We start from the raw sequence: 15,085 nt of genomic DNA, 5'->3' as shown, positions 1-15,085 counted from the left end.
GATGCCACCTGAGGTGGTATACAAATGTGGTATAAAAATATGGTATGAATAACATTACTTTTTGGCATAGTTGTGCCAAAAGTTGAAGGCACATGATGCAAGGGCTATGCATGGCTAAAGCATGGAAGTGCTGGGTGTTAAAGCATATCAACATTAGAAGGCTGAGATGCACGCTTTTGATTTAGAGACGTCTTCAGTTTGCCAAAGCTACTTCATTTTCTTTGTTTAGAATTCACATCAAACTCCACAATGATGCAGTGGGCAACAGTAGAATTGCAGTGTGCAACAGTCAGCAAGTGCACAGTGACAGTAGCAGCACTACTAAAGTCGCATGAGGCAATAGTAGCAAGCAACGGGGTTGCAGTGAATCGCAACAATGGACATAGGGGTTGCAGTGAATTGCAACAAGGGATGTAAAACGCAACAAGAAGGAGCAAGTAATAGGAGCAACCGTTGTTTTGTAGGGAACTCACTTTGCCACAATGTTCATTCACCGGGGCATATGTATCGGTCACAACTAGCAACATGGTTCCCTCCGTTGAATCATCAAATCATGTTCGCCATCACAAAATTGTCACTTCAGCTTTGTGCTCACAACCAAACCATGCATTCGTTAGGGCCGATCCTGAGTTATTTTGTGCCAGTGCGAAAGCTCAAAATGTGCTATTTTTTAATACGGAAACATATGTTAAAAAAAAAATTAATGAGGGCTAGAACCCAGTCGAAGCTAGGGGGCTAGGCCCTCATGTCCAAATTATATTACTTGAGAAAATATACAACCGGGGGAGGGGGGGACATATTACCTAAACCACAACAATCAAAAGTACAATCATATACAACCACTTTTAGCAAAGCTCCTTGAAATTTCAACCTTTAAGAAATTATCTTCTGGCATGTTTTGAAGCAAAATCATCAATTATATCATCAAACTCCAAGTCTTCAATCTCATCATTTTCAATGCATAAGATTGCTAATCCATTTAGCCTATCTTGAGTCATAGTGGTCTGCAAGTAAGATTTTAATAATTTCAATTTTGAAAAACTTCTTTCTGTAGATGCCATGGTCACAGGTACAATCAATAGTACACGATAAGCAATCAAGACATTAGGACACATGTATGTTTCTTTTACAAAGTTTGCTATTTCCATGGATGTCCAAGGATTATTTGAGAGAAATGCTTCTTCAGGTAACATCATTTGCAAAACCTGTAATTCGGAACATAAGTCGTCTCTATCTACATCTATGGTATTTCCATGTTTCAAATGTGCTTCAAAATTCATACAATTTTCTTTTAGCTTTTGATCATCCAATGAAATTAACTTCGGTGCATCAAACAAGAAGCCAAAAATAGATTCAAAAGTCTTTAACTGTTCAAACCTATGTTTCAGTTGAGAAAAAGCAATATCCACTATAATCTATTCTAAATGATTCTTCAGCAAACTATTGTTCTTTCTCATTACCATCAACTTCATCATGATATCTTTTTCTAGGTCTATTGCGTTTAGCTTGAAAAACAGGGTCAATTTCCGAATCATGTGCAATTTCTTTAGCATCACTCATGGCATAAGCAAAACCAGTTTCTCTGTAGTTTTCAAAAAACATAACAAGTGCTTCCAATGCCTTTACAGCAACATTAAGACACATGTCTTCATATTGTAATTTTGTGCTCACCATGTTAATCTTCAACAAAATGTCAAACCAAATAACCAAACTTAATACAAAATCAAAACTTGAAAGTTTTCCTGATGCTAAACATCTTGCATCCCTACTCAATTGGGGATTCTCAGTAATTTCCACCAACTTAAACAAAGCATTTCTAACATTGGCTACTTGGGATTTAATTGCTTTAACACTTTTAATGTGAGTTTCCCATCGAGTAGTTGACAATGACTTCAAAGTTAAACCATCAATATGTTCAAGCAAAATATTCCAACACTTTGTAGAGTTGGAAAACACCGTATATATACATTAACATGCTCCAAAAAAGGATTTTGCTTTAAGACATGAACTTTCCATAACACAAACTATTAAATTAAGACAATGAGAACCACATGGCATGTAAAAATTGGCTTGCATCAGGAGTACAATCAAGAATGACAGAAAAAAATTGGCTTCTTTTACTTTTTTAATGATTATGGTTTTGACTTTTGAAATTAAAGAAGTTATCAACTCATTTTGGATTTTATGGCTCAAATAGTGATGATAAATCTCTTTATTCTCAATCATTTCAAGTAAACCTAAGAAGTTGCCAGTAGAGTCTTCATAAGGTCTTTTATTTGTTTCACTAAATGCTAAATTACATATGGCAAGACATTCCACAACAACAATAATTCTAAGCGTTATTTGTTTCCAATGATTTGTCTCTTTCTTGATTCGCATTTGAAATTCTTTGTCAATTGTCTGATTTTTTTTCAATCTACTTTTCAGCCCAACCCAAGTTCTCGAATTAGTGAGATGCTTTTTACTCTTTTCATGTTAGTCAAGCTTCTCACCAAGATGTCTCCAATCACTAATTTCATCTTTTGCTAACTCACTTTTTGAGGCAATTGTTTTAAACAATTTACAACAAAAGAAAAGGACTTTATCCAACTCTTTATCATAAATTTCACATGTTCATAATTTTCGATCAAGTAGTGTGAGGAAAATTTTCTAGAGAGTTTGGCCTTAGGATAAGTGAGATTAGTTTCTTGAATTAGTCCATTTTCTACAAGTCTCTCATTTTTGCATTAAGACCATCATAAATGTTTAAATGGAAAATAGGTTTAGAAGATTCAATATTTTCCTCTACATCAATATGATCATCATCAACATTTAAATCCACACCACCATTTTCATAGTCATGAGACTCATCACCAACATTTTCCTCTAAATCACTACCATTTTCATGGTCTTAAGATTCATCACCAACATTTTCCTTTAAATCACCACCATTTTCATGGTCATGAGACTCATCATTAACATTTTTCTCCACATAACCACCAATTTCATATCATGAGACTCCCCAACAACATTTTGTGCCTCTTCACCAACATCATTTTCTCTCAAATTTTCAACCGTCTCATTCTTTGTAGAAAATTTTTTTATTAAGAGATTCTCTTAAACTTTCGGAAATTTCGTTATCCTTTGCCTTTTTTTTCCTTTTCATATTACCAGAGAGTTGTTTCCTAAAAGACATGGCTTCGATAATTTGTTTGCAAAAATTACCAACATATGATATAACAAAAAATTTCCTATCAAAATTATCATTCCAACACATTATATATTATAAAAGCACTAACACAAAGTCTAACATATTATTAAAATTGATAAAATTTAACCTAAAAATTGGGTTTGAAATGAAATCAAATAATTCAATTCATCAACAACAACAATTCTATACAACAATTATCATATAAGTCTATGTCACTTGCAAAATTTTATATTAAATTATGAATTGATAATTCAAATTTTAAAAATTAGTTTACCTCAAAACTCAAAAGGGTTGGTGAATGCACTTCCAGCCAATAGTGAATGACGTTGAGCTTAGAATGAGAGATCTGTCTGGCTGCGCAACAACTTACTGTTGCCAACTCAGGAAACAATAAATCACTCACTTATAGCCAATGGAATTGGGAAAAATGAAAATGGAGTAAGAGGCAGCAGGGCAGTGGGGAATGAAATGGCGTGGGGAATCAGGAAAAGGGTGGATGTATTAGGAAGTTAGGGTTAATTAGGGACCGAGTGGTCCCTCATATGTTGTTTTTTTTTTTTTTTTTGGCAATGCCCAAAACATGGGCCCTTTTTTCATCTTGTGTCAAACTTGGGCTCTTGCCCTCCAGCCTTTATTTGGGCTCTGGACTTTTTTTTTTTGTTTTTTGTTTTATACCTAGTTGTTTGGATTTTTTTTTTTTTGCCCCTTTCAGTTTTGGGCCCGGAACAATCGCTTTGGTGGCATTGGGCCTAGGCCGGGCCTGACATTCATGTCGTGGGGTAACCTACAACATAAAAAGATTAAAAAAAGAAAGTGTTGGAAAATTTTATATATTAAATTAATTACTTAATGAAAATTAGAAGTGATACCTTTTGGTTCCAACAGAAGGAAAATAGTTCGGCACTGCCGAATGGTAGCATGGAACCAATGGAATGACATGGTCGATCTTCTTCAGGATAGTGGGCTCATGACAATGGAGATGAATGCGATCGTACTTGCTCCTTCGTACATCCATTGATAAAGCAAACTAACTGGAAAGGACCACCATGATCGTGCCAAGACGGGCTCGGTGAGCATTGTCAAGGCTCATAGAGGAAGCGCAACAGTTGACGGCGATGGTGACTCCAGTCCGTGCAGAGACAAAGTACGGTGCTACAGTGCATAAAAGGTCTACCCTAGTCTCACTTTATATAGGAAAAAAAATTCAAGGCTTCCTTGTGCAGGCTACAAAATATCTAAAAAGAGAAGAAAATTGACAATCACATTGATTATTAGATCCATTTTTGCCAATTTGGATATGGAAAATCAAAGCCAAATACCACCGGTCATGGGGATACTTTGCTTGTTTGATTATTCATGATCACTAGACCTGACATTCGTGTCGTGTTTTCCATGTTCGTGTCGTTTACATGTCATACCTGATATCTTAACGGGTCGTGTCGTATAACACCCATTAAAATAAACGGGTAAAATGACCTGATCTAAAATCGACCCGATAATATTAACAGGTAATATGACCCAATCTGTTACCCGTTAAGGAAAATATATTTTAAACCAATAAATAATCAAATGAAAAACATAATACTAAATAAGTATATACATACCATATTGTCACATCCAAAACATAAAAACACAATTTTCTTTTAAGTATATATATTACATACCCAAAATAAAAGCATAATAAAATAAAAAAAACATTAGAACATTACAAAATATCAAATGTTCAAAAGATTTGCAAAATTAAGGACATTGGAACATTAGAACATTGGAACCTTAGAACATTACAAAATATATAAACGCTCGTAATGACAAGTTTTACAACTTTTGTGAAGAGCTTAACTTTGAAATTCAGCACTATAATCATATAAATCATAGATCAAAATTTAACCGCTGATTATTGTTTACATTTACGCTTTATTTTTCTCATCAAATTTTGTTTTTTCGAATTTTCCTTTTTTGAAAACATGATCTATTAGAGGATGCAGAAAGGTGAACGGTTTGGATTGTTGATATTATGTTCAGAGTTTTACGGTTAGTGAAAATATTGTTTGATGTTTATAAAGTTTCTACAAACTATATGACATCAACTCATATTTCAGTTAACCGTAAATATCGAAACGTTATATCAAATATCTGAACAGTTCATTTTTTCTTACATCCGCTAGATGACCATGTTTTCAAAAAAGAAAATTTAAAAATTGAAATTCAGTAAGAAGACTAAAGCGTAAATGACTATCGACAGTTAAATATAAATTTAAGGTTTATGGATTATAATGTTGGATTTCGAAGCTGACCCCTTCATGAAAGTTGTAAAGCTTGTCACTATGAGTATTGTATTTTTTTTTTTTTACATTTTTAACACTTCTACAATAATTATTATTAATTTTATTAATTTTTCCCTCAAATAAAAAACATTATTCATGAGGGTTTGGAGGATTTTAAAAATCTAAATAATGTAAGTGTAACTGTCACAGCCCGTCCCGAGATTTTCTTATTAATGACGTGAAATATCGGATTTTCCCTTAGCGGGGGCTAAGGTACGTGTGTGTGACGTTATTTGGATTAATTTTATAAGTTTTGGGATTAAAATTTTGGTTTTGGAATTATGTGGTTAGGGAATTGGATGGATGGTGAGGATTTAGTGTGGACACCTCACACACTTCTTGTTCACTCCCTCTTCCCGTATCACTTTGTCTCTCTCCTCCCTCACGATTCTCTCTCTCTCGCACCCATATCGTACGGACCTCACCCAAAACCCTCCAAAACTCAATGGATCGAAGCAAACAAGGTAAGATTCTTCATCCTTGTGATGTTCTGAGTTGATTAGTGCTACTTTTAGGACGTGGAACCTTCGATATCACGTGAACCCGAACCCCTCATTTTTTGTCACTGTTCATGCACACGTGAAATGTTGTGTTTCAGGGAATTCTAAGCTTATTGTGAGCTTAGTGAGGTCCCAAGGAAGCTCGGAGTGCTTCGTTTGAAGGTTTTGGACGTCGGGATCACTAGGTTCGATTTTGGCCGGTTTTGCTTGGAATTTTCCGGTGAGATTTAGTTGTTTTTGGAGCTTAAAAGTAGTGTATCGTGATTCTACATGTTTGGGGCTTCATTTTGGTATAAAATAAGAAGAAAATGGTTGAGAAACGAAGGAGAACAAGGAGTTTCAAAGTTGGCCGGAAACCGGCCGCCGGAAAGTTTAGTCCGGCGAGCCGAGGTTAGGGATGATGCGCATGGGGGCGCGTGTCCCCGTGCCTATCCCGGCGCATGGGGGTGCGTGCGGCCTCCAAAAATTTATCTAAAAATTTCTCGACGTCCGTGACGTCGAGTAGGTCGATGTGGTATATTCATATACCCAAATTGAGCATCGTATGAGAAGTTATTTCGAATTATTGGTTATGTGTTTAAATTAACGTTTTTATAGTTGTTTCGCATATAGGTGACACCTATCCCGAGGACGAGCGCATCCAGGGACGTCACGGGGGTTACGACCCATCGACTTACCAGTGAGTGGGCAGTTTTGTTTTCGTATTACCTATATACTACTGTTTTTCCCAGAAAATGAGTTTATATGAAAATATGATTTAAATTGCCATGCATGTAATTGTTGAGTTATGAATTGATAATTGATGCATATATATGTGTGAATTGGTGCCGTGGACGCACAAGTGAGTATCAGGTGAGTTTATATGGTTTATATGAATGAATGATGATGTGATTGCGTTGTGAGCTCATAAACTGCACCTTTGGTATTAGTGCTTATAGTATTCACCACACCGCACGCTCACCTTGGATCCAAGTAGGTGGATGTCGTATAGACCACTAGAGGTGGTTCCGACATGCCAGTCGTACAGACCATTAGAGGGGTTCTGACTGGTGGGTGACTTTAGATTATGTGCACAGATGATTGATGAGAGAAGCACTAGAGCGTATTATTTCACCATCTTAGTCGTACAGACTACTATAGGTAGTTCCGACTTATGTGCAGTGTAGTGCCGTACAGGTCACAGTTGGTGACTCCAGCACAGCCGTACAGGTCACAGTTGGTGACTCCGGCTGGATGGGATATTGAGCTATAGAATCAGCCGTATAGGACCACTGCAGGGTCTCCGGTTGATTTATTATTTCACCTGAGTTATATTGATGCATTCATATTATATTTTGGCATGGCATGGCGTATTCTTTCTGAGATGTTATGTTGATAGATGGTAAGCTGAGTTTTGATGATTTATGTATATATATATATATGTTTATATACTATTTTATGGGAAAGTATACAGGTTTTACGGTGAGGGGTTAGAAATATTTTAAATGAAATGTTTTGGAAAATCCTTGGTTTTACTGACCCACTCATCTTTGTTTTGCGCCCCTCCAGGTTCTAGTTAGCAGTTGGTGGCTCACGAGGTCTTTTTCGGCATTCTGACAGACGTTCTGCATGTAGGACTCACCTGTGGGTGTTGTACTTTAATTATGGTCCTACTTGACTGCACTTATACCTACGCTCTAAATTCGTGTGTTTTACTTTATAACTCTCTCTTGTATGCTAGTAGGTTATGCTGCTAGTGGTTGGTTTAAATTCCTTCATATTTCTGTTTTATCTTGCTTCCGTGTTGCACTTTTGGCTACGTCACACTCACGTGACGGCCAACACGCCTTGATTCTCCGGATCGGGGTGTGTCAGTAACCATTATCTACTCGTGGATGAATAATGATGAATCATGAGTGTTTATATATTATTTCACATTTTTCATACTTGTATGTATGTCTTCTTAGTTCTTGCCTAAACAAATACTATACTAGTTTATTTTAATTTTGGACAACAACATGTTAAGTAAAATTTATCCTAATAATGATAATAAAGAACTCTCATAATAAAAATAAATAATGTCTGAAACTTTTTTTTTAAACTTATATAGAATAATAATACAAAACTATATATTTAATATAGAATATATTGTATATATTTTATAATAAATCTTTTAGTAATTAAACTTTAAAATTATCAAAATAATTTTTTTCTTAACGGGTCGAAACGGGTTACCCACGTGTTACCCATGTGTATACCCGTTAAGAACCTGTTATTAACGGGTTCTTAACGGGCCACCCAATAATGACCCGATTAGTTATCGTGTTGGCCCGAAACTTGTTATTTTCATGTCGTGTCGTGTCAAAAACTGTTGGGTCTAATGATCACAAGATTATTGGAAATTTTGTTTGTAGAGAATAATCACATTGGTTATGTAGTCATTCTTAGTTACCCGCTTGGAGTGCAGGCCACACAAGGGAAAAGTTAATAATTCCCAAATTTAGTACCCATTTTGTCTCAAATTAGTCAAAGCTATACAAGCCGCACAAATAGTTACTTGCCTGCATAGGCTATATGATCACAAAATCAGATGCTTAATACTTGCGTGGTACATTGAGCTTCTTACCAAAAGAGATTACAAGAGTGGACCTATCTCGCTGATTTGGTTGGAGGCATATTAAAGGAAATATGGGATTTCTTGCCATATAAAATGTTATTGGAGAAGCTGTCTAATTCTCCAATTGGTCTTCCAAAAATATGCACTAATGGTCATGTTGAAGAAAGAAAGAAAGAAAATGCACTGATAGTTGAATATCAGAGTGCGCAACGAACGAGACTAACAAAATAAGAAATATTATTAAACTATCGAGAATGCCGAAACGGCTACAAAACTCCAAGAGACTACATTGTGAATGACTTATATCTCAAACTAAATTACAAGCAATATTTATAGAGAACTAAACCTTAGAAACCTTAACTCGGATGAGCTAGGCCCAAACACTAAACTAACAAGCAAAACCAAATACTAAAATAAACCTAAATACTAATATTTTCCAACACCCCCCATCAAACTCATGGCGGTACACGACATGGGTTTGCCAAAGTAGATGTGGATGCAAAACTCCAAATTCCATTGCCAGTGCCAATGCCAATACCGATGCCGATGCCGATGCCGATGCCAAGAACAATACCAATGCCAATACCGATATTAATACCGATGCCGATACCAATTCCAATGCCAATGCAAATTCCAACTTCCAAACAAACAATTAAAAAATCTAATTTACTCTGTCCACAACGTCACTCGAATGGTCATCAGTCCAACCATTCGAGTAATCGTTGTAGAAGGCAACAACAAGGTACAGAAACAAGCCCAAACAACAACATAACGTGGGCCCCAAATCTCAAAACACAACAGCCATATATTTTTTTTCTTCCTTCTATTCCCTTTCTGTGGTTTTTTTCTTCTTTTCTCCTTCATCCCTTTTTTTTATTTGCTGGGGAATCTTCTCCTCTGCAAGCAAAACTTTTTTTTCTTTCATTTTTCTTTTCCTTGCAAACAATCAATACCAACTAACAAATCTAAAACGAATGACGACAAAGGCTAACAAATTGATAACAACGAGAACAGATTGAACCCTAAGGATCGAACCCACTCTGATAAGAAGTTGAATATCAGAGTGCGCAACAAACGAGACTAACAAAATAAGAAATATTATTAAACTAACGAGAATGCCGAAATGGCTACAAAACTCCAAGAGACTACATTGTGAATGACTTCTATCTCAAACTAAATTACAAGCAATATTTATAGAGAACTAAATCTTAGAAACCCTAACTCGGATGGGCTAGGCCCAAATCCTAAACTAACAAGCAAAACCCAAATACTAAAATAAACCTAAATACTAATATTTTCCAACATTGATTGGTACTAAGATTGGTATCAACGTTTAGCATGGTATAAAAAAAATACATTTGCCATACGAGTTTTCAAGTCGCACCACTTACATGTGCCGGTTCCTCCATCATCACGCATCAATACTAAGGAATCCAACAACATGACTGAGGCACACCGGTCTAAGCGGTTCAAAATAAAAGAGCATGGTGAGCCTAATGCTCCAATTGGGTATTTCAAATCAAGCCTAATTCTTTGCCTATAAATACTAGGTACTCCTTCATAAGTGGGGAAATGAAAAGGAAGTCGAAACCCTGTACATCCAGAAATCTCTAAAACATCCAATCAATCGTGTTCTTCATCAAGCTCATGGAGAATCAACTAGCACAACAAATATGTGCCGATTTATCTCACAATGCCGAAGATCACCAACCACATGACACTACTCGTGGTCCCGATTTGTTCAAGATCAAGCCTTGACAGCCCTTGAAGAAATCAGAAGTCAAATTCAAGGACAAGTATGTGCCACCCTTGAATAAAATTTGAATCTAGAAAGTTCTATGGCCAAAACAAACACTTGCGTTCTTCATTAAGCTCGTGGAGAGTCAACAAGCACAACAAGTACATGTGCCGATTCATCCACCACCAAAGCCGAAGACCACCCATCACGTGAAACCATTGGTGGTCTCATTGCATTCAAGATCAAGCCTCGACGGCCCGGTGAAGAAATCACAAGTCCGATTCAAGATCAAGTGTCCACCACCTTTGGATCAAGTTCGACCCCAAAGAAAAGCAAAGCCAAACCTTTGAAGTAAACTAGAAAGCTCTCTAGCCAAAGCAAACACTCATGTTCTTCATTAAGCTCATGAAGAATCAACAAACATAACAAGCACGTGCTGACTCATCCACTACCAAAGTCGCACATGAAACTCTTATGGTCCCGTTTCATTCAAGACCAAGCCTCGACAGCCCTAGAAGAAACTTCCAGCCTAATTGAAGATCAAGTCTCGATGGCCCTTGAATCAACATCGACGTTGAGGGAAGTTGAGAGACTTCAAAGCACAATGGTCAAATACATTCACTATGTGAGGGACTTCAAAACACATCTTCTACACATGACAAGCACATGCATACGACGAGCCTTGAAGTGGGGGAATTTGTAGATATCAAAATTTTGGTGAAATAAATGATCACCAAACACATTAAATTTTGGCATGCGAGGGCTTATGTGGCATATAACTCATCAAGACTAGACGAGTCATCAAGAGAACATGTCAATGATTGGCGGAAATTAATATTTGATACTAATTTAGATTAAACAAATTAATTAATTTAAATTAAAACAAATAGAAATGTCAAATTGGGCAAGATTGATTATTTGATTTTATTTAAATTAAATAATTGGTTTATTGATTGACTAATGGAAACAAACCACGAGCCAAGCCACAAATCAAGTCCTGATTTTTTCGTCAATTAATCAAGCTCACAATCAAGGACAAATCCATTTGTAGGAAGGCTTGGGAAGACTATAAATACAAGGCTCCAAGACAAAGGAAAGGGGGCCTGAAAATCATTTCAAGCCCAAACGCTAAAGCTTTGAAAATCTAAAGCTCTCAATCAAGGTCAAATCCATCTGTAGGCGAGGCTTGGGAAGACTATAAATACAAGGCGCCAAGACATTATAAATACAAGGCTTTAAGACAAAGGAAAGGGAGCCAGAAAATTATTTCAAGCCCAAACACTAAACCTTTGAAAATCTAAAGCTCTCAATCAAGGTCAAATCCATCTGTAGGCAAGGCTTGGGAAGACTATAAGTACAAGGCTCCTAGACAAAGGAAAGGGGGGCAGAAAATTATTTCAAGCCTAAACGCTAAAGCTTTGAAAATCTAAACTCTCAAGCATCTAATTTCTCAAATTCCCGAAGACTCCCAAGAATTTAGAAAGCAATTTATGTTCTTTGCCAAAACCTTTGAAGAATCAACAAGCACCACCACACCTGCCGGTTTTTCATTCGCCACAAGTCAACTCCTTGAGTCAATTGTTCATCCAAGATCAAGTCATCACGACCCTTGGATCAACAACCCTTACATCACACACCTTACATTTCGAAGATCGAATTAGAGGATCAAGTTGTAAAGAGATTGTAACCCTACAAATTCATTAATACAAATCATTTATTTTGTACACGTGTTCTTGTCTCATTTGTCATAGGAAATTCGTGTTTACAAGAGCATTGATGGATAAACAAAATATCAGATAGTTAATACCATGAGGCATATGATGATGTTCTCATCTGCAAGTAAATTGAATGAAAATTCTGATAAAGGAATTGCTCAGGCTATAGTTGTAGGCCGAGAGGTATAACTTTTGGGATTACCAAAAAGCGTGGGATATTGTGTTATGTTTTCAAAGTATCTGATATTCCCACACATGGTTTATTCAGCTTCACCTTCATACTCTAAAAGAGTTACCAAATTGGTTTAGGGTCTGTTTTCGTCTCTCGAGACCAATGCAGAATATCTTCATTAGCCAGTCCATGAATCATTTTTAGAAAGGTTCAGGGAATCCAATGATGATTATCCTGATAAAATGAAACTATTTTTGTGGTTCATGATGATCTATGAACTCCCTTGAATCCTGACGTCTTTGGGTCATTATTAGTATATCACTAGACTATGTTAGGCTTATATAGCTTGAGATTAGCCCAAACTTGAACTCAAGCCTTAATTAAGATAAACTAAAATTAACTCAGCTTAGTCAAATAAAACTCCATCAAGGAAAATTGAGCTGAACATGTTTAATTATTTATTTTGCTAAAACAATTGAGCTAAATTCATGATATTCGAGTTAACAATGCTATAGTTTAATGGTATTTCTTATTTGTATATATGTGGAAAATCTTAGTTTTGACTAAAGCTTGAATAATAAAGACCTTTTAATATTTGTGTTGAGTTTAATACTAGGGTTAATCTCAGTTTACTACCTTAAAGTTTCATGGTTTTCAACATTTGGTACATGAAGTTTTTTTTCATCCCAAAGTCATACCTCAAGTCTTAATTTTGGGACAATTTAATACATCCGTTAAGTTTTCTGTTAAAACTTCTGTTAGCTGATGACGTAGTGCCCACGTGGACAATAAATGAGCGACACGTGTCAATATGGGCCTACTTTAATATTAAAAAATTAAAAAAAAGACAAAATCAAAACAAAACAAAACAAACAAACAAACAAAAAAAGAAAAAAAAAACCCTCACTTGTCTTCTCCCCAAACCCCCTACAACTAGCACCCAACCCCTCCTTTCTGTCTTTTACTCCGACGACCCCCACAACAAGAAGCACAAGACCAAAACCCCCGTCGTGAAGCCCCTCCCCTCACCTTCCTTCACCACCCTCTCTCTCTCTCTCTCTGGACAACCTACAATATGAAGTGCAGGAACCAATTCAGATCCAAGCTCACTCTTGCGAAATGCATCTACACCTCCCTAGTCCCTTCGCCAATTGAAATTAGGGTTTTCTTTTCTTTTATGGAGCAGTTGAGAGAGAGAAATAGGTAGAAATTAGGGTTTTACATATTATAATTTGAGTGTGTTAGGGGAGATGGCAGATTGCATGTTGTAGAGAGGGATTTTAGAAAGAAAGAGGGAAATGTGAAAGAAATTGTGGTAGAAGGAGAAATATCCACATAGGTTAGGCTTGTAGGGATTTTAGAAAGAGAGCAAGAGAGAGGGATGGGGAAGAAATTATAGAGGGAAGAAGGAAGATGGAGGAAGGTTGAGGGAGATTGGTGGTGAAGGAAGTCTGGGGAAAGGGTGCGGGTTGCAGAGGGAAGAAGGAAATGAGAGGGTTGAGGGAGAAGGGGGGAGATAGAGAGGAAACTTCAGAGCTCACATAGACTAGAGAGAGGAAGTAGTGAGAGAGTGAGATCCGCCATTGCTTCCCCCAAAGAGAGAGATAACTACGTCTACACCGCGAAGCTCGCCGAGCAAGCCGAGCGTTACAATGGTAGCATCTTATCCCCTCACTCTCTCACTTATTTTATTTTTTTTTAACAATTTTTTTGGCTTCAAAACTCATGAAATAAAAGCCTTATGCTCTGTTTGGCTACTCAAAAAATCAAAGAAACCAGAAAGAAAAAAACTTTCAATTATATATCTTTCCTTTTTTTTTTTTTTTTTGCAATTTTATTTAATTTTGAGAATCTGAATTGGAACACTGTTAGGAAGAACTTCTCGATGACTTGATTTTGTTTTAGTAAAAAGAATGAGATCTAAGTGTTGATTTCTTAGTATCCATGGAATTAAGTTTTGACTTGCACTTACTGTACCTTCTGCACCTTTTATTTGTAGAAATGGTGGAGGTGATGTCGAAAGTAGCGATTTTAGAGAGAGAGAGAGAGACGAGGTGGATGGGGAAGAAATTACAGAGGGAAGAAGGAAGGTGGGGGAAAGTTGAGGGAGACTGGTGGTGAAGGAAGGCTAAGGGAGAGGGTGAATGTTGCAGAAGGAAGAAGGAAGGGAGGGGTTGGGGAGGAAAACGGGTGGGTTTTTTTTTATTTTTTTTAGTTTTTAAGATTAAAATGGGCCCATATTGACACGTGACGCTTAGTTATTGTCCACGTAAGTGCCACGTCATCAGTTAACAGAAGTTCTAACGGAAAATTTAACAGTCTATGAAACTGTCCCAAAATTAAGAATTAAGGTATGACTCTGGGATGAAAAAAGCTTCATGTATCAAATGTTAAAAACCACGAAACTTCAGGGTAGTAAAATGAGATTAACCCTTAATACTAATTATGATTGATCCATTATGTAAACCTCTACTGTCCCCTTTCTTTAAAGGAAAAATATCAATATTGTAATGTATAAAGACTCAATTGACAGTACTCATGTATGATATTCAACATATGATCTTTGTTGAGGTAGTTAATAAACCACAAACTCATCAACTCTTATAAGCTACCTATTCATATGAAAGAAAACTAATTTGTACAAATTGTGTTGGAGAATAGAATTTTATATCAGGCATATAATAAAATAATATACAACTTATATATGGAAGGTTCGACCCCTAATATCATCAATGCTCATTAAGTTAAAACCTAACACCTTGTAATAAGTAGTTAAGTTGCGTCAATATCAGTGATATTGTTGGTGTACATGTTGGGCCTATAACGTTTATTATGTTATTAGAGCAAGAT

The sequence above is a fragment of the Malus sylvestris genome, chromosome 8 (genome assembly GCF_916048215.2).
Source record: "Malus sylvestris chromosome 8, drMalSylv7.2, whole genome shotgun sequence".
In the NCBI taxonomy this organism is placed as follows: Eukaryota; Viridiplantae; Streptophyta; class Magnoliopsida; order Rosales; family Rosaceae; genus Malus; species Malus sylvestris.
The sequence above is the reverse complement of the archived record's forward strand: the minus strand, read 5'-3'. Positions refer to the sequence as shown.